Source organism: Eurosta solidaginis, chromosome 5 (genome assembly GCF_040869045.1).
Source record: "Eurosta solidaginis isolate ZX-2024a chromosome 5, ASM4086904v1, whole genome shotgun sequence".
NCBI classification, from domain to species: domain Eukaryota; kingdom Metazoa; phylum Arthropoda; class Insecta; order Diptera; family Tephritidae; genus Eurosta; species Eurosta solidaginis.
In genome coordinates this window covers 156,495,615-156,520,503 of record NC_090323.1, presented here as the reverse complement: position 1 = coordinate 156,520,503, position 24,889 = coordinate 156,495,615, and the positions used below count along the sequence as shown (strand labels likewise).

The following is a 24,889-nucleotide window of genomic DNA, read 5'->3' as shown; positions in this document are numbered from 1 at the left end:
GTTAAAACTACTTAGTACAGTTTCTTAATGAGCTAGTTCTGCCCAAGTTCGGAAGAAGGGATATTCGCTGCAGGGATTGTACTGGACTAAACAAATAAATTGTTTCTTTGGTTATGTGTTTATTTGTTTCCATTAAAATTACCTCTGTTCTGGCTTAGGGCCCACCGTTGTACCCAAGTCTCAATTTCAATAATTTCGAAATAATACGTGTTCATTTAAGAAAGATTTCTTTGATTTCCTCGGTAGCCTAAACAAAGAGTAACTAAATGGATTTATGAAATTTTAATTAACAAAGAATGAACTGCGAAAATCTCAGCATTTGGTCTGAAGGGCACAGTTACGCAGAGAAAGGTGAAAACAACAAAGCCGTAACCGAAGATTGAAGCGAAGTTGTGCAACTTGCGGCACCATTCCTGCTGCATACCTTCGCTGCATAGTTTTAGGCGCTAACAGCTGCTATATCATACCGTTGGATAAATATGTGAAAGTTAATTTAAGCAAAATATGCAAAAGGTTCATGAGTAACGAAGAAACAGAAAAGGTTGTAATGCCACAAGCGCATAATAAGAACTTATGTTAAGAAGCAAATTTTAATGGCAGAGGTGAGAGTTCACACGTTAGTGCAGGTAACAGAAGTCGTGGGAGGCGTGTTTGAGATGACGAGGTGATATAGCTGACTGTATGTTAATTAGAAACTTGTGCGTGAGAGAAAATGGATTTCCATGTAAGGCATGGCGTATGCGTAACCTAGTGATGATATGGAAGGAAGTACCTACATACATACAAATGTATATATGTATGTAAGTAGATACCACACATTTTCTCATTAGCATATGTGTGTGTGTAAGCTTTTACTTGTTCACTTAAGAATTTCACATAATTTACTTCAAAAGGAAAACTACATAAATATGCATGCATTTATTTGTTGTTGTTGCTCTTTATAAATCGGTGCTATTTATGAGACAGCTGCTCTGCATTAAATCACATTTACTGTGCTTAAACGCTCATTCAACGCTAACACTTATCATTTTTTATGACTATATGGCTATATTCTGGTGTTTTCACTTGTTTTTGTTGTGGTATTTTGATTTTCTGCTTAATTTAGAGCGCATAATAGAAAAAGTCTCAAGTGGCAGCTGTGTCAAACAACGAGTATGTATATGAATATATTTGTGTGTGTAGTAAATTCTCATTTAATTTTCATAAGCAATTTGTGCTAGACTAAAGCAAAAAAATAAAACAAAAAACAACAACAGCGACCACAACACGCTAGCTATTTAAATTAATCGTAGACATGCAAATTGTAAGGAACTCGGCGTTCAAGTTCATACAAGCAGAATACGCTTTAATAAATGTGCAGTTAATCCTTGAAGAACCTCTTAAGAATGTAAAATACATACATTTATGCTAAATACAAAAAGTGGTCTAACCAACCGAAGGTTTTACACTCATATAACGGATCAGCTGATAAAAGAATACGGTCTCTATCTACAGCGGCTTTCTTAGCAGTAGACAAGGCTAGATGTGTTGCAAAAAGACGGCTACATAGACACAAACACTTCGTGCCGCCCATAACCATCACGCTCACAGAGGTTCCAGAAGAGGCCCAGACGATATAACCATGTCAATGTTGAAACACCTTGGCGTTGAGCTGTCATAGCCGAACAAGGCTAATTCCCCTACTTAAGCCTGGAAAACCAGATAAAGAAAGTGAGACACATCGACCGATATCACTTCTCTCGCCAGTACCAAAGACGTTGGAAACCGTCCAGCTTCCCCATTTCACTGTGAATCTTCACTTATCTACCCATCAGAATGGCTCCCGTAAGGTGCATATCACTACCATCGCGGTAAATGCTGTAAATACAAAAATAAATTACAGGCCAAACCAGCAAAAATTTAATCACAAAAGGGTGGCACCTGACCCATTAAAAGCTTTTTGCACAGTCAACCACTACACGCTAACAAATATAAAGAAAGTACACTCCTCCCCCCTCTAAAAAGTTGCATATTATTTAAATCGTCGGAAAACGTGGGTTCAGTTGAGGAACAAAACCTCAAAACATAGGAGATTTAAACAAGGAGTTCCACACGGTAGTGCCCTATCCCAACTTCTGTTTTTCATTTCCGACGACTGCAAGATAATGGTAAGAGGACCTGGCCTTCAATGAGCGAATTAGTTTCCAAATTTTCCAAATTGGCGCAAATTTTGGACGTTCAAGTCGACGGTGTTACGCTTCCGACTGTCAGTCACCCAAAGATTTTGGGAATAACTTTCGATGACACACTCATTTTCAAGGTGCATGCCTCCGAAATTTTATCTAAAGTACAAAGCAGAAACAAGATCCTCAAGTCGCTTGACGACAGCACGAAAAAAAAAAATAAAAAATCTGCACTCAAAACAGCCACGACGTGATCCCCGAACATCATCAGCATAACGAAATTCTGAACCGGAAATTTTAGCTAAATTGTCATAAACCTGGAAACCCCAGCAAACAACTGTTTGATCTAGCCCCGTCTTCAAGTAGAATAAGGAAACATCTACGTCAGCACTCTGATGAGCTCAGGTACCTGCCTAGACAAAAATTTGATCAAGGTGAGCACAGGACCTCTGCCTAATCCACACAGAATAGGTGAACACCTTTTTAAAGACGCGCCCGGTGTACAACTTTATCATCTGCCTTTCAGATGCCTTTCGTAGTCGGCGTAAAGTATGTAGTTAAGTTTAGTTTGTACGAAAAATAAGAAGCTCCACACGAAAATTTTTAAGAAAGATCTGGCTTAATCTTCCGTATGCATAAGACGGCAAAATATTATAATTTGTTTACGTAGAAATTGTAAGATAATTGATATATACTCTGCGCTCATGTAAAATAAAGGGGCCGGCAATTATTTTTTTACTTGTTCGTCGGTCGGCAGTATTTGGTAAGCCCTTCGTAGAGTTAAAGGATCAGATATAGCATGGCAGGTAACTGAGTATTCTCAATCACATCTCAATCCTCAGTTGACAAACTAAAATCACGTCCTACACGTTGCTGATCATACCTGTCCTGATGTATGACTCGGAATCATGGTCGCTGTCGAGGGAAGATGATCTGGCTCCTGGAGTGCTTAGGAGGAAAGTTCTTCGGAAGATATATGGTCCTGTCCATGATACAAATGGCGAACATTGAAGGAGGTTTATGAGGTTTACACATATATGAATATAGTGTAGCGAATAAAAGGCTTCGCTGGGTAGCTCATGTTATGCGAATAAACGGAAATGCTTTAGCAAAGAAAGTTTTCAATCGACACAAGTATATAGGAGTGGAGGATGAGTGAGATCTTCACTGAGTTGGGAGAGGCATGTGGAGGAAGACTTGACCCCGCTTCATGCGCCCAATTAGCGTCAGTTATAGGAGAACAGAGATAAGTGGTGTTACTTGCTACGAAACGGCAAATGTCTCTTAGGCCGTTAAGTACGAATAAACGATGCTGATGAGCTTTTTGGGCTAATTCTGTCATGAAAAGCTTTTCGGAAAAAGTCTCCTTATTGGCCGATGCTGTTATAGTCGGCATAAAAATGTGAATATTTAATACAGCATACCACTAATTAATAATGGTATTCGGTCTTATTAACCTCGCAGTATGATGCCCCTCATGCTCATAATAATAGTCGATACATATACTAGGTGAAACTTTTGTGTAGAAGTTAACAGACAGTTTAACGAAAGGACCCGATTCAAAATACAAGTTTTCAGCGATCTGAACAAGGCACCCATGAATACTTTCAGCTTACACAAACATGTAGGTAGATAACTAGCCAATTCTGAGCTTTTCCGACATACGATCTTATTCAACAACGTCATTTAATGGAATGCCCTCACAAAACGCGTTTTTGAGCGTTTGGTTCACACCGAACAAACACACAAACTGGCTTAGAAAAACACAGTGGAACGAAAGTAAATATCGCGCGAAAGTTTAAATGCAAAATAGTTTCACTTGAGAAATTTGTATAGCTACGAGGCAATGGAGAGTTTGAAAGTCTTAATATTTCAAACCGATTAATTTGTTTATTATTTAAATCTTGCTGGAAACCACAATAGTTTTATCTACATTTTTGTAAATTGCCATATTCCTTTTTTGTATTCCTTCACATTATATTCAAAATAATAATTCCACGTAGCTAAGCTTTGAAATGCAGAAAGCCTTTTTAAAATCAAAACTGTCTGTGTCGAGTTTTGACATTAAATATATATCTTGTGATTTTACTTTATAAGATGCATAGATTAAAGTGTCGATAATGTAATCGACTGCATTAAATTTATATACAAAACATTTCCTACCACATACAATTCTTTGGTAACACCTCCTTGGCTATACAATTTTTTTTATTTTTTGTCTTAATTTCTTTTTACATTACCTTCTTTTGAGCACTTTTTTGGTGAACAAGTAGAGTGAATAATGTTTACATTGCACGACAAATAATTATTTTTTACACATGGCCGGAAGGCGCGCACACCTAATTTTCCAAATATCAAGTAAGGATTGTCAGATGGTGCCAAATAGCTTTACAACACGCTATTTGCTTGCCAAAATCATTTCTCGTAGTTGTTGTAGATGTTTCACTCCACCACGTCATCGTTGTCTCGTTGTCGGTATGCAAATGTATTCCAATATGCATACATATATACAGTCAGTGTCAAAATAAAGTGTACACACCTGCAAAGTAACATTATTAACTCCACGCGGCGGCCACCGTGGTGTGATGGTAGCGTGCTCCGCCTTCCACACCGTATGCCCGGGTTCGCACCCCGGGCAAAGCACCATCAAAATTTTAGAAATAAGGTTTTTCAATTAGAAGAAAATGTTTCTAAGCGTGGTCGCCCCTCGGCAGTGTTTGACGAGCGCTCCGAGTGTATTTCTGCCATTAAAAGCTCTCAGTGAAAACTCACCTACCTTGCAGATGCCGAACAATTTGTTTTTTCTTTGAAAATGATATGAGGAGATCCAAATCAAAACGGAGTAACTACATCGATTGTTCGAGAACATATAACCAAAAAATAAATTGTCTCTAAAGAAATACAATTTTTTAATGTGCACTTTAAGTAGTTAAGACAATTATCCTATTGCTGTTGCCATAAGGACCCTCCCCGAAGGTTTTGTGGAGTGTTATCGGTGTATAGATCCGGTACGTCCATGTAACATGCACCATTGAGGACCTAGCCCGACCATCTCGGGAACGACTTGATATAACCACATTGAATCTTTTATGCTTTCCATTTGGTTTTATTATGGATTTTTAACAACGTGGCATGCATCTAAAAAACATTGCTTTCATCTCCGGTACAATTTTCTGGCATTAAGTATACCAAAATGGCGGCTTTGAGCAAATCTTACTCCCAATGGTCTTTTTCGGATTTTCTGTCTAAGTTCTCCTATAGATGGTCAATGGCTTTAGTTGCAGTAACTGCGGTGGGTGATCTTCCTGCATTGGGCGTAATAGAGTATCCATTTTTGACAACTTTCGCAGTGTGTTCCGTATCACAGTTCTGCTGAAACACACATGATTGATCAGAAATGAATTTTTTTGGCACTTAATTATGATTTAACATGTTCAGATAGTCTAATTCATTCAAGGGATCTTCTAGCAAAATCAGATTTTCAACATTGCCTAAGGCCAAATACCCCCACACCATCACCTAACCGCTCCATGATTCACTGTGGATAAATAATTGCGTTTCAACTAGTATCTCTTTTATTGGATTTCATATTTTTTATTGGTCTTTTTCTTCGCTGACACCTCAATTTTGCTTTCGTTGCTAAAAGTATATTCCAAAAGATATGTTTACACTATTTTTTAGGAAAGTTTAAGCGTTTTATTTGGTTGGGTATGGATATAAGAATTTTTCTTTCGTAGAACTTGCCCAGCTTCTCCTGATATTTCTAAAATATTTCCCGACAATTTTGAAAGTATTTTTCACAATACCACGCAAAACTGACCATATTTTAACACCTATTAGTCAATGCCTAATTTGGAGCGATTTTGAAATTTTCTTTATGTTTTTCTGTTGACTTCTAGAACAGCTGTGTTTTTTTACACATATGAACTTAAAACTTATATGGACTGCTAAGCGCATAATTTCATCTACACTTATGAAACTGTTGCGCACGAAATTAGTACTGCTAAATTTCAGTATGCATTATACTCAGTTGAAATAAAATGTGTCTCTCCATTTTATCTCTACACTATTCTCCACTACTATGACCGAAAGGCGTATGTGTCCATGATTCATCGCAACCGATTCGGCTGTAGGTTATACACTATGACCAACAGAGGTACGTATCTCCGCTATTAAGCACAATGGAGTAGCGAGTTATTTAAGCACTGCCGCGAGTCTTCAATTATTACCGCTAGGTGGGTCGCCTAAACAGTATCTTAGTGACGATTCTTTCCTTGCAAACATATGAACACTAATTTGTTCACTTTATTTTGATACTTCAGTACAAATCCAACTCAGTTTGTCAGTTAAACTACGCTTAAACTTTTCTGCAGTTTTTCAGTCTACTTTAACTGAAGCTTAAGCTGAGCTTAAGCGACCTATCTGGCAGGGTTTAAACTCTAGTTAACATATCAGTCATATCAATGGCGTCGAATATACCCAAGAAGCATTTGGGCTTGAGTACCATTAGAGCTCATACTGATAACTAGGCATACTTCTAAAATCTCAAGAGTTGTTTCGAAACATTGGCTCAACACGAGAATCACAGCATACTTAGCAAAAGAGTTAATTTTTTATAAAACAAAAAATGTTATTACTTAAGTTGAAAAAATTTAATCAACAACTTGTGGTTTACTAACTGGACTCAAATATAAAATTCCATACTACAGTATTTTCACAAAAATAAAAGAAAATAGTTCATGGTTCGATTCGAGCTCAAGGCCAGAACAATAATTTTTTTTCTAATGATAATTATTGTTTTTTTAATTTTTGTATAATTGAAAAATGGTATTTAGTTTTTGGAATAGTACTTAAGTAGAAAATTGTTCAGACAACCTGCCATAGCTGCGCAGGTAGATCCTTTTCGAAGGGTGCTAAGCCTTCATCATCAGTACGCTTTAGGCACGCTGCGCTAACCATTTATCTATACAGCTAACCTTGAATCAAATATCAATAGGCCGACAAAACAAAAACGATCATAAAACAAAATATATACAATTTATTTTTGATTAATTACGCTTCATTACTGCTGTCAGCCAGTTGTTTATTTCTCACAATAAACAGGTGTTGGTTTTGGTGGTACCTTGGATATTTTTTTTTCAACTCCACCGCAACTCGTTATCCAAAGTAGGGTATCAACTGAAGAAATGTGATGAATATTAATTTGAGAACTGTTGGATAATAATTGGAAAATATTAATGATGTTGGAGATCAACTCGAAAACTCTAAATTTTATAAAATTCCTAAAAGGTTGGATAGTGATTGAAGAATGAAGTTGGATATCAACTCGAGAACTATCTGGATGGATATTCGATGGAGAAAATTTTTTTCCATGTTTGTTGGGTAAACAAAATTCAGCTGTTGCCGTATCCATAACTATATAACTTCTCCAAACCCAGTTGCCAACCTCACCTATCCGTGGAAAATCCTATTACATTAACAACCGAGGCTCTAGCTACCCCGAACTCATCGTGGATCTAGGGCGTGGGAGGGCGGTATGGCCTAGAAGGCCGCATGTGGTCATAACAAATCGTTCCCGAGATGGTCGGGCTTGGTACCGGAACGTAATGGATCTGCATCCGGCGAAGGACCATCAACATCTATAACACTCCCCAAAACGTTCGAGGAGTATCCTTATCGCTACAGCAACATCATAATGAAAAACCAATGTTCCAGCAGAAAAAATCCTATCCCAAAGGCGGCCTTAAACCATGACTGAAAAACTGTTCAGTATTTTAACTAGAGTTTAAATTTGACTGGAGTTTAAGCAAACTTAGTTTAAGCTTAGCTTAACCAAGTACTGAAAAACCGGGCCTAAATAGATGAAGTTTTTTCGATTTTTCGTCATAGCTTTTCTTTTTGTAGGAGTTTTGTTTTTGATTTTCCATTAAATTAAACAGAAATTCAAAAAATAGTGTTCTTTTGTGTCGCCCAGAAAACCCTTAAATAGAGCTAATGTTGTTACATTAGACGTGTGTACACTTTCATTTCACACTGACTGTATCTTAATGTATAGGCATGAGCATATCATAGCGTGATATAGATAAGCAACTCCGTCGTTTTGCTACAAATCCTAAACTTCACTGTTATATTTTGCAAACTGTTTGGGAATATTATGCCTAAAGCTTTTTTCCAAACCACTCTCGAGTTTCGCTCGTTTCTCAATGTATTTTTCATGTACTGTTTATATTTGGTTAAAGTTCTTTCTTTTTTTTCGTTTTTAAGGAAATTTCTTGGGTTTTGCCAGCTAAGCAGCTGTGGTGTTTAACATTCTAACGCGCTGTTTTGTATGACGAGGATACAAAAATTTGGCTGTAATTCATGAATAATTGGAACAAGTGTATTGATGATATGGACGGTAGTGAAAAAGAAAAAACACTTGTTTGTGTTGTATTGATACACATGTTTTAGTACTCTACGTCCTTAATCGCTGTGAACAAAAGTTGTATGTATGTAAGGAAGGCTGAGTGCGGGTGTAACCGAACATAACATACTCAGCTGAGAACTTAGCTGCGTTGGTTTCGTAGCGTTTCGTAGATGTATAAGTGGTGTTTAATTCCATATCAAACACGTTTGGGAAATATTGACCAAATTGTAGACCAAGCGTGACGTTTTTTGGAACGATTTTCCTTCATCCTTTGTCAAATAACGGAAAATCACCATGTCGGAAAATAAACCTATGATAACCCTGGAATATGTTTCTATGACATGGATATCAAATGAAAGGTATTAAAGAGTATTTTAAAATGTGAGCCTTAGTTCTATAGGTTTTCGAGATATGGCCATAAAGGTGAACCCGGGGTACTCTAGAATGTGATTGTACGATATGGGTATCAAATGAAAGGTGTTAATGAGTATTTAAAAGGGGGTTGGCCTTAGTTCTATAGGTGGACGCTTTTTCGAGATATCGACCAAAATGTGGACCATGGTGACCCAGGACATCATCTGTCGGGTACCGCTAATTTATTTATATATGTAACTAGCAGACCCGGCAGACGTTGTTCTGCCCTAAATTGGTCTATCTGCATATATTTTAATATGCTTTTTCCGTCTAACTCTGCCCTCGCCACTATACACTTTTTCCTAATCTTTGTATTCACTCCTCCCTCCGTCTTTTTCGCTTCATCCATCTCCATCTTCGTCTCATTCTATCCCTTCTCAGTCGTCTGTCGGGTACCGCTAATTTATTTATATATGTAACTAGCGGACCCGGCAGACTTTGTTCTGCCCTAATTTGGTCTATCTGCATATATTTTAATATGCTTTTCCGCCTAACTCTGCCCTAGCCACTCTACACTTTTTCCTAATCTTTGTATTCACTCCTCCCTCCGTCTTTTTCGCTTCATCTATCTCCATCTTCGTCTAATTCTATCTCTTTCTAAGTCTTCTTCTCCTTCTCCCTTTTCTCTTCTCTCAAGTTTTTCTCATTCTTCTTCATATCTTATTGCCAGTTCCAGAGGGTGGTATTTATTTTGTTCCAGTCCTATTCCGAGTCTTAGTCCCAGTCCCACTCCGAGTCGCAGTCTCAGTCCCAGTCCTGGTCCTAATCCAAGTCCCAGTCCATCTCTGGTCTACTTTCCGGAAAAAAGCATCGTAAATACTAATATAGGCAAATTTATATACCAAATTTCAGGCAAATCGAATAGGACGTATATAAATAGGTTTGCGGGTATTATTAATTCATGTCTTTATATCGGCTTCGCATGCATATTTATCAGTTTTGCCAGGTTGATGCGAATAAATCGATTATCACAATGAAAATTACTTTAAAGCTCTCAGCAACAGCTTTCATTTGATATCCATAATACAGACACATTCTAGGGGTATCCGGGTCCATGTTTTGGCCTATATCTCGAGACCCTATTCACCCAGCGCCATAAAATTTACCCTGTACTAAAGCACTCATCAGAAGCTTCAATTTGATACCCATACTGTAAAAACACTATCTAGGCGTTCACGGGCCCACGTTTTGGTCTATGTCTCGAGACCCTAGTCACCCAGGGGTATGAAAATTACCCTATACTAAAGGACTCATCAACAGCTTTCATTTGATATCCATATTCTATAAACACATTCTAGGGGTACCCGGGTCCACGTTTTGGCCTATATCTCGAGACCCTAGTCACCCAGGGGTATGAAAATTACCCTATACTAAAGGACTCATCAACAGCTTTCATTTGATATCCATATTCTATAAACATATTCAAGGGGTACCTGGATCCACGTTTTGGCTTATATCTCGAGACCCTGTGCGTCGATCCAGAATTATTTTCGCCATAAACCTCACGAAGGCTGAGACCTTTCCAACGAATGCAAAACCGTGGTAATCGGTTGGTGCGTTCTGGAGTTATAGCGTCAGGAAAGAAAACCTGACTTATTTTTTTCAAATTTTGAATTTTTTCTCAAAAAAAATCACAACTCAAGAATGGCTAAAACGATTTGGGATTTCAAAATCAACTAAACATCACCTCTCCTTCCTGTATCTTTCTTAAACATTTCATGGCAATCTTTCTATCCGTTCTCGAGTTATGGAGTGACAATCAAAATGTACACTTCTTTATATATATGTAGATACCACGAACAGTATTCCTGCCATGATCCCAAGGGCGTGTCACACCCATTTTACAAAGTTTTTTCTAAAGTTATATTTTGCTTAATAAACCCAATCCAATATCTATGTTTCATCTCTTTTTTCATATTTGGTATAGAATTTTGGCATTTTTCAAAATTTTTCGATATCAAAAAGTTGGCGTGGTCATAGTCGGATTTTGGCCATTTATAATACCAAGATAAAGTGAGTTCAAATAAGTACGTGAACTAAGTTTAGTAAATATATATCGATGTTTTCTCAAGTTATGGTGTTAACGGCCGAGCGGAAGGACAGACGGTCGACTGAGTATAAAAACTGGGCGTGGCTTCAACCGATTTCGCCCACTTTCACAGAAAACAGTTAATGTCATAGGGTCTATGCCCCTACCAAATTTGGGAAGGATTGGTAAATTTTTGTTCGACTTATGGCATTATGGCGGCCACCGGTGTGTGATGGTAGCGTGCTCCGCCTACCACACCGTATGCCCTGGGTTCGCACCCCGGGCAAAGCAACACAAAATTTTAGAAATAAGGTTTTTAAATTAGAAGAAAACTTTTCTAAGCGAGGTCGCCCCTCGGCAGTGTTTGGCAAGCGCTTCGATTGTATTTCTGCCATAAAAAGCTCTCAGTGCAAACTCATCTGCCTTGCAGATGCCGTTCGGAGTCGGCATAAAACATGTAAGTCCCGTCCGGCCATTTTGTAGGGAAAATCAAGAGGAGCACGACGCAAATTGGAAGAGAAGCTCGGCCTTAGATCTCTTCGGAGGTTATCGCGCCTTACATTTATTTATTTTTTTTTATGGTATTAAAAGTATCCTAGACAAATTGAATGAAAAAGGGCGGAGCCACGCCCATTTTGAAATTTTCTTTTATTTTTGTATTTTGTTGCACCATATCATTACTGTAGTCGAATGTTGACATAATTTACTTTTATACTGTAAAGATATTAAATTTTTTGTTAAAATTTGATTTTAAATATTTTTTTTTAAAGTGGGCGTCATCCGATGTTGCTAATTTTTGTCTAGCATATATATAGTAATAAGAGTAACGTTCCTGCCAAATTTCATCATGATATCTTCCACGATTGCCAAATTACAGCTTGCAAAACTTTTAAATTACCTTCTTTTAAAAGTGTGAGGTGCCACGCCCATTGTCCAAAATTTTACTAATTTTCTATTCTGCGTCATAAGGTCAACCAAACTACCAAATGTCATCGCCTTACCCGTCTTTGGTAATGAATTATCGCACCTTTTCAATATGAAAAAGTGGGCGTGGTTACAGTCCGATCTGAGATGAATGCCCAGGAACTTACATACCAAATTTCATTACGATACCTCAACATTTTCTCAAGTTATCGTATTTACGGGCGGACGGACGGACGGACATGGCTAAATGAATTTCTTTTTTCGCCAAGATGATTTTGATATATAGAAGTCTATATCTATCTCGATTAGTTTATGTCGTTACGGGGTACCGTTATGCGAACAAAATTAATATACTCTGTGAGCTCTGCTGTGTATAAAAAGAGACATGTGAGGCTGACTCCTTGGATGTATAGGTTGACGGATGGACCAATGGATGGATAAGCAATATAAATTTTTTTAGGTTGACTTTATTCGATTATATAAAGAAAATCGCTAAACGCTACCACCGAAGAAATCAGGTTTTTTTGTGAAGGTGCGAAGCAGAAAAAAACCAACTTCAAGGTTACTAAAAGTTAGTTCCTAATACTGTTACTATTATTATTATTTTCTTTCAAAAATTAAGATACCGTTGGATTGCACTGGCTGGTCAATAAGGCCTCACATAGATTGAATATGTCCATATTGTTACCAGAATTTATTGGACAACCAAACGTACAATACCAATTAGGTACTAGGACTTACGTTATAAAAATACTCCGTTTTTTGGCAAATACTAGAAGTTTTCTAGAACCCAGGGCACGAAAACATAATTTGCTCAACCGTTTAATACTAAAGTCCGCACTTCTTACATAGCTGCTACTGACGAATAATCTCCCCAGGCAGACGCGCGTCACTCAGGCACAACTTCGATCGGGATACTGTTATATATTAAACTCTAAATTTTCCATAATCAGCCCCGCCATACCCAAAGTAAATACCGCATATAATTTGTCCCACATGGCACCAAGCATCTGTTCAATTTCAATGTGAAACTAGCGCTTCTAACACCCATATCTTTTTGATCCAAGCCTGTTGTTGAGTTATCGCACCTATTGGAAGAGGCAAAGCACGGCGATAACAACAAAAAACTCAACCAACACAAATCACGCTCTATAAGTCTGTCATAATTTCTATCCTGAAGTATTGCTGATATTGCAAGAAGATGAATATAAGAATGCTCATCTTGAGCCTACTTACTTAAGTATTTACTTAATTGGCGCTTAACCGTTTAAGCGGTTATGGCCTTCCAACCAGGCGCGCCAGTCGCTTCTTCTCTCTGCCAACCAGCGCCAATCGGTCACACCGTGAGAGTTTAAATCGTTTTCCCCCAGGTTCTACCAGCGGAGTGGGGACCGCCCTCTACCTCTGCTTCCATGGGCGGGTTCCGATAGAAACACTTTCTCGGCCGGAGCGTCATCTTTCATTTGCATAACTTGACCAAGCCAGCGCAACCACTGCGTTGTAATTCGCTGGACTATGTTGAATCTTCTTCGTTATTAGCCATCGGAAATGCGTAGAAGTCCATAAATATTTCGAAGATCTTTTATCTCGATCACTCCCAGACCCGCTTCATCTGATGTTGTCATGGTCTATGCTTCTGCACCATATAGCAGGACGAGTAGGATAAGTGACTTGTAGAGTATGATTTTCGTTTGCCGAGAGAGGACTTTACTTTTCAATTGCCTACCTAGTCCAAAGTAGCATTTATTGGCAAGAGTGATTCTTCGCTGGATTTCAGAGCTGATATTATTGTTAGTGTTGATGCCGGTTCCCAAATAAACGAAGTCTTTTACTATTTCAAAATTATGGCTGCTGACAGTAGCGTCTTTGCTCGATTACACCAGGTATTTCGTTTTGTCCTCATTCATTATAGAACCCATCTTTACCGCTTCTTTTTCCAGTTTGGAGTAAGCAGAACTCTTGAGACTGCAGCTAGGGTAGTGTTTTATTTCAAGAACTAAACCTATCACGCAAAATTCAATGAAACAGAAAACAATCGCTTGGCCATATCTTTCAAAAAAATTTACTATGCCTATACGTCAGAACTCTGTGCCTTTAATAATAGTTCAATATTGTCTTGTTCAGATCGGAGAATTTATTGCAGCTATGTATATAAACTAGATATCGATTTGAAATAGTTTCTAACTCTCTATCTCTCTCAATAAATTGAAAGCTTAAACTCAGTATACAGCCTTTAGTTTTGCGTCAACTTAAACAAGAAAGATTAAAGTTTTGCAATCCTTCGAGCCAAAATGTAAAATAATATTGAAAATGAATTCTCAAAAACAAATATTTTGTTTATGCTAAACAACAGCGTCATCATCATTATCATTAACCAATTCCTCAGTACAAACATACTTATCTATATAAAAACAATGGCACCTGTCAACTTTTCAACACTTAAAATTACCTGCACACCAACAACCACAACTGTCATTACGTTGGAAGTAATTATAACAACCCAAAATAGTAAATAGTGAATGTCAAGAAAACGCCATCAAACTAACATAGAAAGCACAAGAGTATATATATATATATATATATATATATATGTGTGTGTGTGTGTATGTGTGTGTGCATAAGCAAAGCGAAAGTGTGACGCAGAAGTCCATTAAAACTGTTGAAATACTCCCATCACAAAATACTTTGCACAGTCACGCAATTTGAAAATTTATTTAAATACCCGCAGTCATTATTACCAAAAACAAGCCGAGTGACATTTACATGGAGTACATAGAAGATTTTTCGCCAGCTGACAGTCTTTAAACACATCTAAACAAGGTCCTTTGGCAAACGGACAAGTTAATATTGCTTTTCGCTTGGTCTCATTTTCATATTATTTTCTACTTTACTAACTCAGTCGCTCTTCAGCGTTACTTTAACTTGGTATTTATTTGTTTAAATGCTAATAAGAAATGTATTTACGTGTTTGTAATTTAAACTACGCTGATATGGTTTTCAATATAGATCTTATAGACCTTCGGTCGGACTGGGAGTGTAAGTGAGAGGGTGTGTGTGATTTAGTCGGGAATAGGAAAGTGAAATGAAAGATTAAATAGAGAGAAACTGTTCTAGTTTACGTGGGTACCTAAAAAATCTAACCGAACTTGAAAAAATAGATACCAATGGTATGCTGTCCCAATACGTTTCACGCTGAAATCCATGCAATAGAAGTTTGTGGTTGAGAATGTATGAGAAGAGGCTTATACTCGAGGAGCTCTTGCGTTCCTTGTTGTGTTATACAACTACTTCTATACTAGTGTATGTATTGGAGTCCTAAATTAGCCAGAAGCCAAAAACAAGGTTTTATTAGAAAGCGTTTCCGGGAAACAAGAAGGGAATGAACCAGCAGACTTCTTAGCAACAGGGTTTAAAACAACATTCTATGGTTCAGAGCACTTCTATGAACTCATGAAGGCACACAGTAAGAACACTGTAAGTAACTTGGAAACAGAACAGATTTCATCGGAATCTTACCTTTTCTTTGGTATTGTGGAGATCTGCTCTATATACACTAGCTCATATCGTGCGCCCATGCCTTGACTGGAGGGTAGGAGTAATCCCTCTAACCATATCTAGGCACGCCATTTTTTTTTATTTATAATGAGGGTTACTCGCACTTCACCCTGAGAAATTTCTTTCTATACATCTCCACATTTCAGTGGACATATTTTCGAAGGTATTGCTACGATCAGTGCTATAGTCGGAGACTGCTTCGCTCCGTCAAGCATTCTATTCCGAGCAGCTGGAGCGTTAGCGTAACATCCCAATGGCATTTCTGAAAAAGACGGAGTTTAAGTGCAACCTTGTATTGGCTCATCACCTACTTCCACATCTCTTGTTGGCATCCCACCACTTTTCGCGTCATCTTTCTGACCTGCAGGCTTTAACCTTGTAGAAGTCTCCCTATTCTGGTCTGTCTGTTCTACAGGCCCTGGGATCTTTCTGCCACTCGTAAGCACGCTTGTTCCCTTCAGACAAACGTTTTCTTCATATTCTGCTGCCCGAAGCTTCCCCCTCTTCAAAACTGGCTGCATTACCAACTAATTCTCACAGCAAAACTATTGAATTATCTTCGGCCTAATTCTACCGCCATTCAAAGAACAGACTCTCCAACTCTGTTGCACGGTCTTCTGCGAGGTCTCTTCTGCCTCGTACCCTTCTCCATCATACGGTACATTTATAGACTGTAGTACTACACCCTTCGGAGTCTACGAATTTTTTCTGCTCGTAGCGCAAAAGACTTCCGTCCGAAAATTTTGGGAGGTGGTGCCGATGTTGATGGTTCCTTGTCGGATAAAGAGCTCACAAGTTCCGGTAACAAGCACCATTGAGGTACTAGCTGAAGATCTCGGGAACCATTTAATATGGCCACATTGTACCTTCTAGGCCATCCCACCCGCTCATTCTATGAGGATCCTGGTACGATAAATATTTGTAAGATACATTCCTAACAGGATTCGCAAAGCATACGAGGTTGTAATTTGGATTGATGGAATCTATGAAGGTATAAAGCTTTGTATGTGCTTAACAACCCCTTGAATCCCAGAGTCCGATGCATCAGAGAGAGGAAAAACAGTGACAAGACAGGAAAGACAAAAGCGTTAAAAGCCATGCAATGTAGCTTTCCGGAAGGCTCAGCAGTCGAAAATTAAATTTTGGGAAGAAAACCCGCCCAACGCAGCAGTGTTCTTACTGTACAGCACGGTCCGCATACCAACTGGATGAATAACACTAAGCCTGTATAATTTGTTCAATTTGTGCACTGTTAAATAAATAAACAAAGATCAAGAGATGTGCAAATAAAACCAACAAGAAGAGCCAGAAGTGCCTTCCAGCTCATATTTTGTTGATTTGCAGAATGGAATATCAAACATCACATACTGAAACAAACTTGCAAATGATATAATTTTACCTGCATTCGATGTCGGACTTAAGTGTTACTCCTGATGTAGGGGCAATGACAAAATATTTACACACATACATACAGACGCAGCCTTGATAAGAAAACCAAACTGAACCAAGCAAAATATCGAGCTTGTTGCACGTTTGAGGCTCATCAATAAAGTGGGCACGTAAATGTAATTATACCAAATTGCTATGTATATGTGCAATATATATATATATGTGAAATGTTATTTCTATGCTTTAGCTGGAAGCTGTGTTGAGTTTCCATTTCATTTGTAATTAATTAAATTACTTCCGTTTGAGGGCGGCTCTTGGATTGGCAGGCATTTGTCGGCATTTGCTACATTTGCATTGCCTCACTGGTAACCCTTCAAAGTCCAAAAAGCATTTTTGGTATGCAACATTGAATTACTTACGCTCAACTTGTTAATATTTTTTTTTTTCTGTTTTTGGTGTGTACAAAATCACGAGCCAGGTTGTGACTCCGCATATGCCTTTGGTAAAGCGAAAAAAAAAAATTGCTTCAAAGCCAACGAAGCCAGCAATTTATCCTTTTTCTGCAGCTAGTCATTGGCTCTCATCATCATCATCATACTCACTCACTCACTTATTCGCCTCATTCATCTCGTTAGGTCGTTGCGAAGTAATTAAGAAGACATTTGCACCGAGTATCCTTTAATCTCTGCCAATTTCTCTATCTGTTTGTTTTGCACGAAATTTTGCTTGTCTCAAAAAACCTTTTACATTTATTTTATTTGTTTTTTGTTTTTGCGCATTATATTTGTTGTTGTGGCTTTTGAAAGTTTCATATCAGCATTTATTTTACCCTTTTTTTGTTTGGTTATTTTCGACTATTACTTTTCCTTTAGCCGCATTAACGGTTGAATGAGTTTTGGTTTATTCATAGTTCTGGCCATTTACTCAACTCGGCTAAAAATCGCTCGCTTACGAAACCCTGTACATTTATTTTGTTGTTGTTGCTTTTTTCATTCATTTCCCAGTCTATCCATCCTTTGGGACTTGGTGTTAATGATTGCGGCTGGTAAAGCTCTTCTTTTATTCACTTCAGTTTCATTAACTTTGAGGCTCGTTTTCATGGGGTTTTGGTCCTGGCCTTTTACCTCACCAACTGCAACGAGACTTTGTTTGTATGAAATTTTTTTATTTGTTTTGCTTTTACATATATTTCTATAGGGTTGCGTGCTTTTGCTATTTTGTATGTGTGCATGTACCTCACACGGCACTGAAAAGGTTGAAATTTCATTATTTTGTGCATGACACAGTTGATTAGCTGCCCAATGAGGTGTTCTCCGATTATATTATCTATGCATGTAGGAAATAATTTTACAAAAACAAAGTTAACACTGAAAAATTATTTCAACGCGAACGTGTTGTTTTTATATGCTAGGCTGCAACAAGAAAGTTTGGTCCTTTGCAATATTTATATTGCGATATAGTTTCTTTGATAACAAGTCGATATATTTTTAATAAATTTTCGAAAATAAATCGATAAATTTTCGATAGAAAATCGATTACTTTGTGCAAACATACCGATAAATATTCGCTTATAAATTGATAATTAGTCAATAAATTTTCGTTAGCAAATTGATAATTCTTTGATAAATGGGTTTTCTCAAAAGCAAATCGGTAGCTTTTCGATAACAAATAAATAACGTATCGATAACACACGAGAGGTAAAATAATGAAATTCAAAAAGAAAATACAGTGCGTGCATTTGATGCTCTCTGCCAATAGCATTTGATTGGTTGAATTAGATGAAGAGATCGCAAGAAGCGGACAGTAACCGTTACAATTAATTTGCCCAATTTGACAGCATCAGCCGATTTTTATATAATAGGCAGCAAATTTTATAAAGTTAACACCAAATACACAAATATAACGCATTTTTCTATACAGAATTTATTTTTTTTAAATAGTTTTAATCCAATTAATTTAATAAGTCAAGTTTCTTCTTAGAGAAGGGCATAGTTTAAACCTCAACCCTAAGGATGACTGCTCGAAGTAAATTCCTAACACATAAAAAATTTCTCGTTTTAATTCTGTGTTTCTTCCTTGAAGGCCGTGATGCAATGAAACGAACAAGCGAAGTCAATATTACAAAATGGAGTCGCATTTACTCCCTCTCATAATTAAATGTAAAGTGTCGTAGATTATGTGTAGGTCTTACAAGCTTAGACTAATAAACTTTCTTCTATCATTAAAAAGAGAGGACTGTATACTCATGACGGGTATTCTGATTGGACACTGCCGTCTGACATCACATGCCTTTAGATTGGGCTTACTCTGTGATAGTAGATGTAGAAAGTGCGGGTTGGAGGAGAAAACGATCGAGCACGTTTTGTGCTTGTGCCCTGCGCTTGCCAGGCTAAGACTCCAGCTATTAGACAGCTATTGGTATTTGCCAGGAGGACGAAGTTATTTATAACATAGGTCCTGGTTTTTGATAGGGTTTTTCAGTTTGGTCTTTAAATATACTTCTGGTAACACTACGGACTCATTCAGTCTATGTGAGATTCTCATGGATCGACCAGTTCAACTTAACATAATTTTATCTCATAATTTCAAGGGTTGCTTCTTGACTCCATTGCACAATTGATTATTTTTTTAAGTACCATGAAAAATACTACATTCTACACTTTCTGAAATATGAAATATCGAGTAGAAAAATATAGCCTGCAAACTGTATAACCTTTTGTCAATGGTACTATTTCGTTTGTGTAAAAGAAATAAGGCCCACTTCCTTTATTTCCATTTTTTGAGGTTAATCTTGCGCGCATTATTTCACATTGGAATAGTAGAACTCCTTAAAGGAAATGACAACATTTTCGTCAACGGAAAAGAATGGCTGAATCTGCAGAATATCACATTGTCCACAACTAAGCAATATGGAAACAGACCGTTGATGTCAATGAAATGACTAATGATTAAGAAGAATATTTTGGCGATGCGGATGAGTATCTGGGAGGCTAATAATTCGAAAATTCGGCATTGACGATAAACGGTACCAATACCCAACATGATTATTGACCAGGCGTCAAGAGGTAGACTCATTAAGAAAACAAAAATTTAATTGTAGAAAAATATGTAGCGGCAGATTTTATAGCAACAATGCGTCAAAAACCCAGAGCTTAGAGATAAGCTGATGGCAAAAAAAAATAGTTTGCTTATAAAATCGTTATTACAAGCTGTATTGGCTGACCCTGAAAACGTGTAGAATTATATGAAATGCTTCCAGACTTATGATTAAACCTCATGGGCCTTGTTCAAACTTTCTCTATCTATCCACAAGCCACTTTTCAATATCAGTCTCTTTTTCCTTTCTTATTTCCTCTCCCCTCTGCTCATTTACAATTCTTCAATCGGACCACTCAGTTTCCTTATCTTTTCCATTCTTCCATAAATTTTTAAATGTATCTTTTTTAAATTAAACGGTTTAATTTAGGTTGACTTGACAGACTGCACGGACAGCGCGAATTTTGTAACTAAAATTTAAGTAACTTCCCGATAAGCTACAAGCTTGAAACTTGGAATATAGTTCAGAACCCTATGACAAGGCATTAATAAGAAAAAATCGCCACTAGGTGGCGCAAGGATCGAGATATTAAAAAAATTGTATTTGTTAGGTTATATTAGGGGACCTAGAATATACCCGCGGCAGGTATGCCTGTAGTAAGAGGCGACTAAAAAAATACTTTAAAAAAATATTTCAGTTAAACGATTTTATTGAAAACAATACTTACTTTAAGTAATAATAATACTAAAAGCTAGAAAATAATTAGGTAGGTCTGAGGTACTAGTCATCACCGAAATTTGAATAAAAGCGTTGACGCGTCAAATTTCTATTGATAGTCATATATAAGACCAACTGAACCCTAATCATATTTTTAGAAATTTCACTTGTCCAACGCTTTTATTTAATTATCTGATCAACGCCCTATATTGCTGAGGAGTGTGATGACTAGTACCTAGGACCTACCTAATTATTTTCTATCTTTTAGTATCATTACTACTTAATGTAAGTATTGTTTTCAATAAAACCGTGTAACTTAAAGATTTTTTTTTTTTTTAATTATTTTTTACTCTTCCTGTTAACCTGTTATTCTGCCTTTTTCTCAAACTATCACCCTTATTCTTACTCTTGATCTCATTCTCCTCTTCTTCCATTTTTCCTTTACTTTTCCAACTCCCTTCTAACGTATTTTATTTTTTCTTCCTCACTTTATATTTTTCTTTTTCTTTCTTAGCAATTCCGTTTTCCAATATGGAAAAATGTCGGGTTTGGCTTTTTTCCGAACATTTTATTACTAAAGTATTAAAAAAGTAGCAAAATAGGACTAAAAAATGTTCCCTTACACTACATTGAAATTCTCGACCGGATTATGAGGGCCGTAAACTTTTTGTTGTACTACTGACTATAACTGTTTGATTTTATTACATAATGCATTAGGATGAAAAAAATAACCACTTAAAAAAAAGTCGCCATAGAAATACTTCCCTAAAATATTAAAAGTCATTTTCTTATAAATTAAAACTATTATTTTCCCAGTCTCTTTAAATATATCGATATCATACATATTCACTAACTTAATTCCTTTGTCTAAGGTTTTCAGGTTAATGGAATATGTGCACTACTTAATACTAAAGACCACATAATCGCCAGTTCGTAGATCTTTCACAATTTCCCACGCTATATCCCGCAAAAGAACTCACCTCAGTGTCGCGTGCATCAATGAAAAGTTTAGAGCTCACAGATCAAAATGAAAGGTTAGTATGCCGCAGTGCCAAAAGGACTGTATCATGATTTTTTTTTTTTTTTTTTTGTAGATAAAACACTGGATTAAGAAAACACATTAAATACATATATACATATAGTATATACATATATCGTACAATTCAAAATCTTCCTCACCGTATAAAATAATTGACAAGTATTTTCATTTTCTTCTTTATTTTTCATGCATATTGGCTGCTTTCATCAAAATCGAAAATCAATAAAAATCACAAAATTGGACTCTCATCAAAAAAAAACATATCCACAAAACAACCTCAACAGAAATTCAATCGCATTGCTGAAAACGCTCATCAAAATTCAACGAAAAAAAAAATTGGCAAATGCGTTAAAATTATTCATTCGATATTCATTTAATTAAATACCAATAAAATGAGATAATAAAAAATTGGAGTTTAGTAATAACGAATAGCTTTTGCTAAATACTACATAAACAAAAACAAACAAGAAATTTATTTGAAATTGAATATCAAAACTTTGCACCAAAACCTGAAACTAAATACAAGAAATTGTGAAACGACTAAATTCTCTCAACAGAATCCGTAATGACCTTTTGCAGAAAAATTTTTACCAATTTTAAAATTCTTGAATCGATGTTTTAATAGTAGCAAAACAGAGCCAAACAAAAAATATCAGAGGCATGTTTATCAAAATTATTGATATTGTTATTAACCATTCTTGTCTACTTTATTCCCCAAGTTTCTTCTTATTATTGTTAATTTCTTGTTGCGTTTATCTCCGTCCCACTCTAACTCTCACTCCCACTTCCACTCCAACACTCACTCCTATACATCCAATCTCACTCCTGCCCCCACTCTCACTCCTATTTATACACCTGCTCTCACTCGCACTATTACCGCCACTCCCACTCCCACTCCAACCATCACTTCTATCCCTGCTCTTACTCCCACTCTCACTACCACTATAATTCTCGCTTCCACCCCCACTGCACCTCCTCTCATATATGGAATCGCTATAAAAAATTGTGTATACCTTATATAAATAATTGCGGAGATAAAGCGAATTACATTTTTTTCTAATAGGTCCCCGTACCGCTTAATTTTCCAAAAAGAAAGTTTTTACCCCTCCGTGAACCTTGGTGTTTACTTTTATCAACCAGTTACATTTTTAGAGCTTTCACATTTGGAGAACCGGTTACTTTCTTGCAACAAAGTTAAACTGTTTATTGTTTGGAGACAGTTATTTTCTTTCAAACGGTTTTTTCTTTGAAACCGAATACTTTTTTCGGACGTGTTAGTTGTAGGGAGCCAAATAGGAACTGGTAACATTTTTGGATCCAACCCTTGTTGGCAGAGGATACTTTTTAGGAAGCCGTTACGGTTATTGCACCGGCATTGTGTTTCTTTATGGAGCCAATGAGTTTTTTTTTTTCAATTTGTTATTTATTTGGAACCAGTTTTCTTTCAATCTTCCTCTCCTTCTTCAAGTAGTGCCTCGCGCCATACATTAGGAACGATCACTCACCGACTAAAATCGATGCCCTCTAACGGAGGTCCAGGGAAACTTGCAGTTCCAATAGAGTTGCATCAAAGAGACATGGATTTTAATGGCGTTAGGTCCACATGGCAATTGAAGATATAGTTGGTGCCGTGAGGAGACATATTACATTCTGAATAAGTAAGACTTTAACTTATTATAATAACCAGATCGAAGTTGTGCCAGAGTAACGCGCATTATTCTGGTAAGTCTGCTTTCTTCTGGGTATTTTTCGTTGAGAATAGGGTTCGACGGGCATTTATCGGCAAAGCGCATTGCTATGACCATGGGAGCCCTTTTGATTCAAGAAGTCACTGTTTAGAACTGGTCACTTTTCTAAAACTGTCCACTTTTCTAAAACTGGTCACTTTTAGAACTGATCACTTTATTGAAGATGGCCACTTGTTTAGAATTGGTCAGTTTCTTAGATCTGGTCACTTTTTCAAAAATTGCTACTTTTTAGATCTGTTCAATTTATTAGGACTAGTCGCTTTTTAGAACCGGAAAAGTTTACAGAGCTTTTTAAAACAAACATTCTTAATTGATAACTGGGCAACTTTTTTAAAATGGACACCAATTTTGCACTGGGGACCTAACTAGAAACATCTTTAGAACTGGTCAACTTATTACTTACTTACTTAATTGGCGCTTAACCGTCTAAACGGTTATGGCCGTCCAACAAGGCGCGCCAGTCGCTCCTTCGCTCCGCCAACCGGCGCCAATTGGTCACACCAAGGGAGTTTAAATCGTTTTCCACCTGGTCCTTCCAACGGAGTGGGGGCCGCCCTCTACCTCTGCTTCCATAGGCGGGTTCCGATAGAAACACTTTCTTGGCCGGAGCATCATATTTCATTCGCATAACATGGCCTAGCCAGCGCAGCCGCTGCGTTTTAATTCGCTGGACTATGTTGATGTCTACGTATAGCTCGTACAGCTCATCGTTAAATCTTCTTCGGTACTCGCCATCGCCAACGCGTAGAGGTCCATAAATCTTTCGAAGAACTTTTCTCTCGAACACTCCCAAAGCCGCTTCATCTGCTGTTGTCATGGTCCATGCTTCTGCCCCATATAGCAGGACGGGTACGATAAGTGACTTGTAGAGTATGATTTTCGTTCGCCGAGAGAGGACTTTACTTTTCAATTGCCTACCTAGTCCAAAGTAGCATTTATTGGCAAGATTGATTCTTCGCTGGATTTCAGTGCTGATGTTGTTGCTAATGTTGATGCTGGTTCCCAAATAAACGAAGTCTTTTACTATTTCGAAATTATGGCTGCCAACAGTAGCGTGGTTGCCAAGGCGCATATGCGCTGACTCTTTGCTCGATGACAACAGGTACTTCGTTTTGTCCTCATTCACCCCCAAACCCATCTTTACCGCTTCTTTTTCCAGTTTCGAGTAAGCAGATCAATGTCATCAGCATATGCCAGTAATTGCACGCTTTTATAGTATATTGTTCCAGTGCGGCTAAGTTCTGCAGCTAGTATAATTTTCTCCAGCATCAAATTAAAGAAATCGCACGATAGGGGGTCACCCTGTCTGAAACCTCGTTTAGTTTCGAACGGCTCGGAGAGGTCCTTCCCAATTCTGACTGAGCTGATGGTGTTGCTCAACGTCATTTTGCACAGCCGTATAAGTTTTGCGGGGAAACCAAATTCAGACATAGCGGCATATAGGCAGCTTTTTTCGTGCTGTCGAAGGC

The 24,889-nt window shown here is 37.4% G+C and overlaps 1 protein-coding gene across 2 annotated transcripts in view; it reads left to right on the top strand.

Annotated features, from left to right (window-relative positions):
* Nucleotides 1–24,889, top strand: part of PVRAP (PVR adaptor protein) — a 308,071-nt gene that overhangs the window by 205,999 nt on the left and 77,183 nt on the right. For both annotated transcript variants that reach the window (XM_067792172.1, XM_067792171.1), the window contains 2 exons: nt 21,514–21,667; nt 21,957–22,234. The gene's annotated coding sequence lies outside the window, so the exon portion shown is untranslated. The remainder of the gene's footprint in view (nt 1–21,513; nt 21,668–21,956; nt 22,235–24,889) is intronic.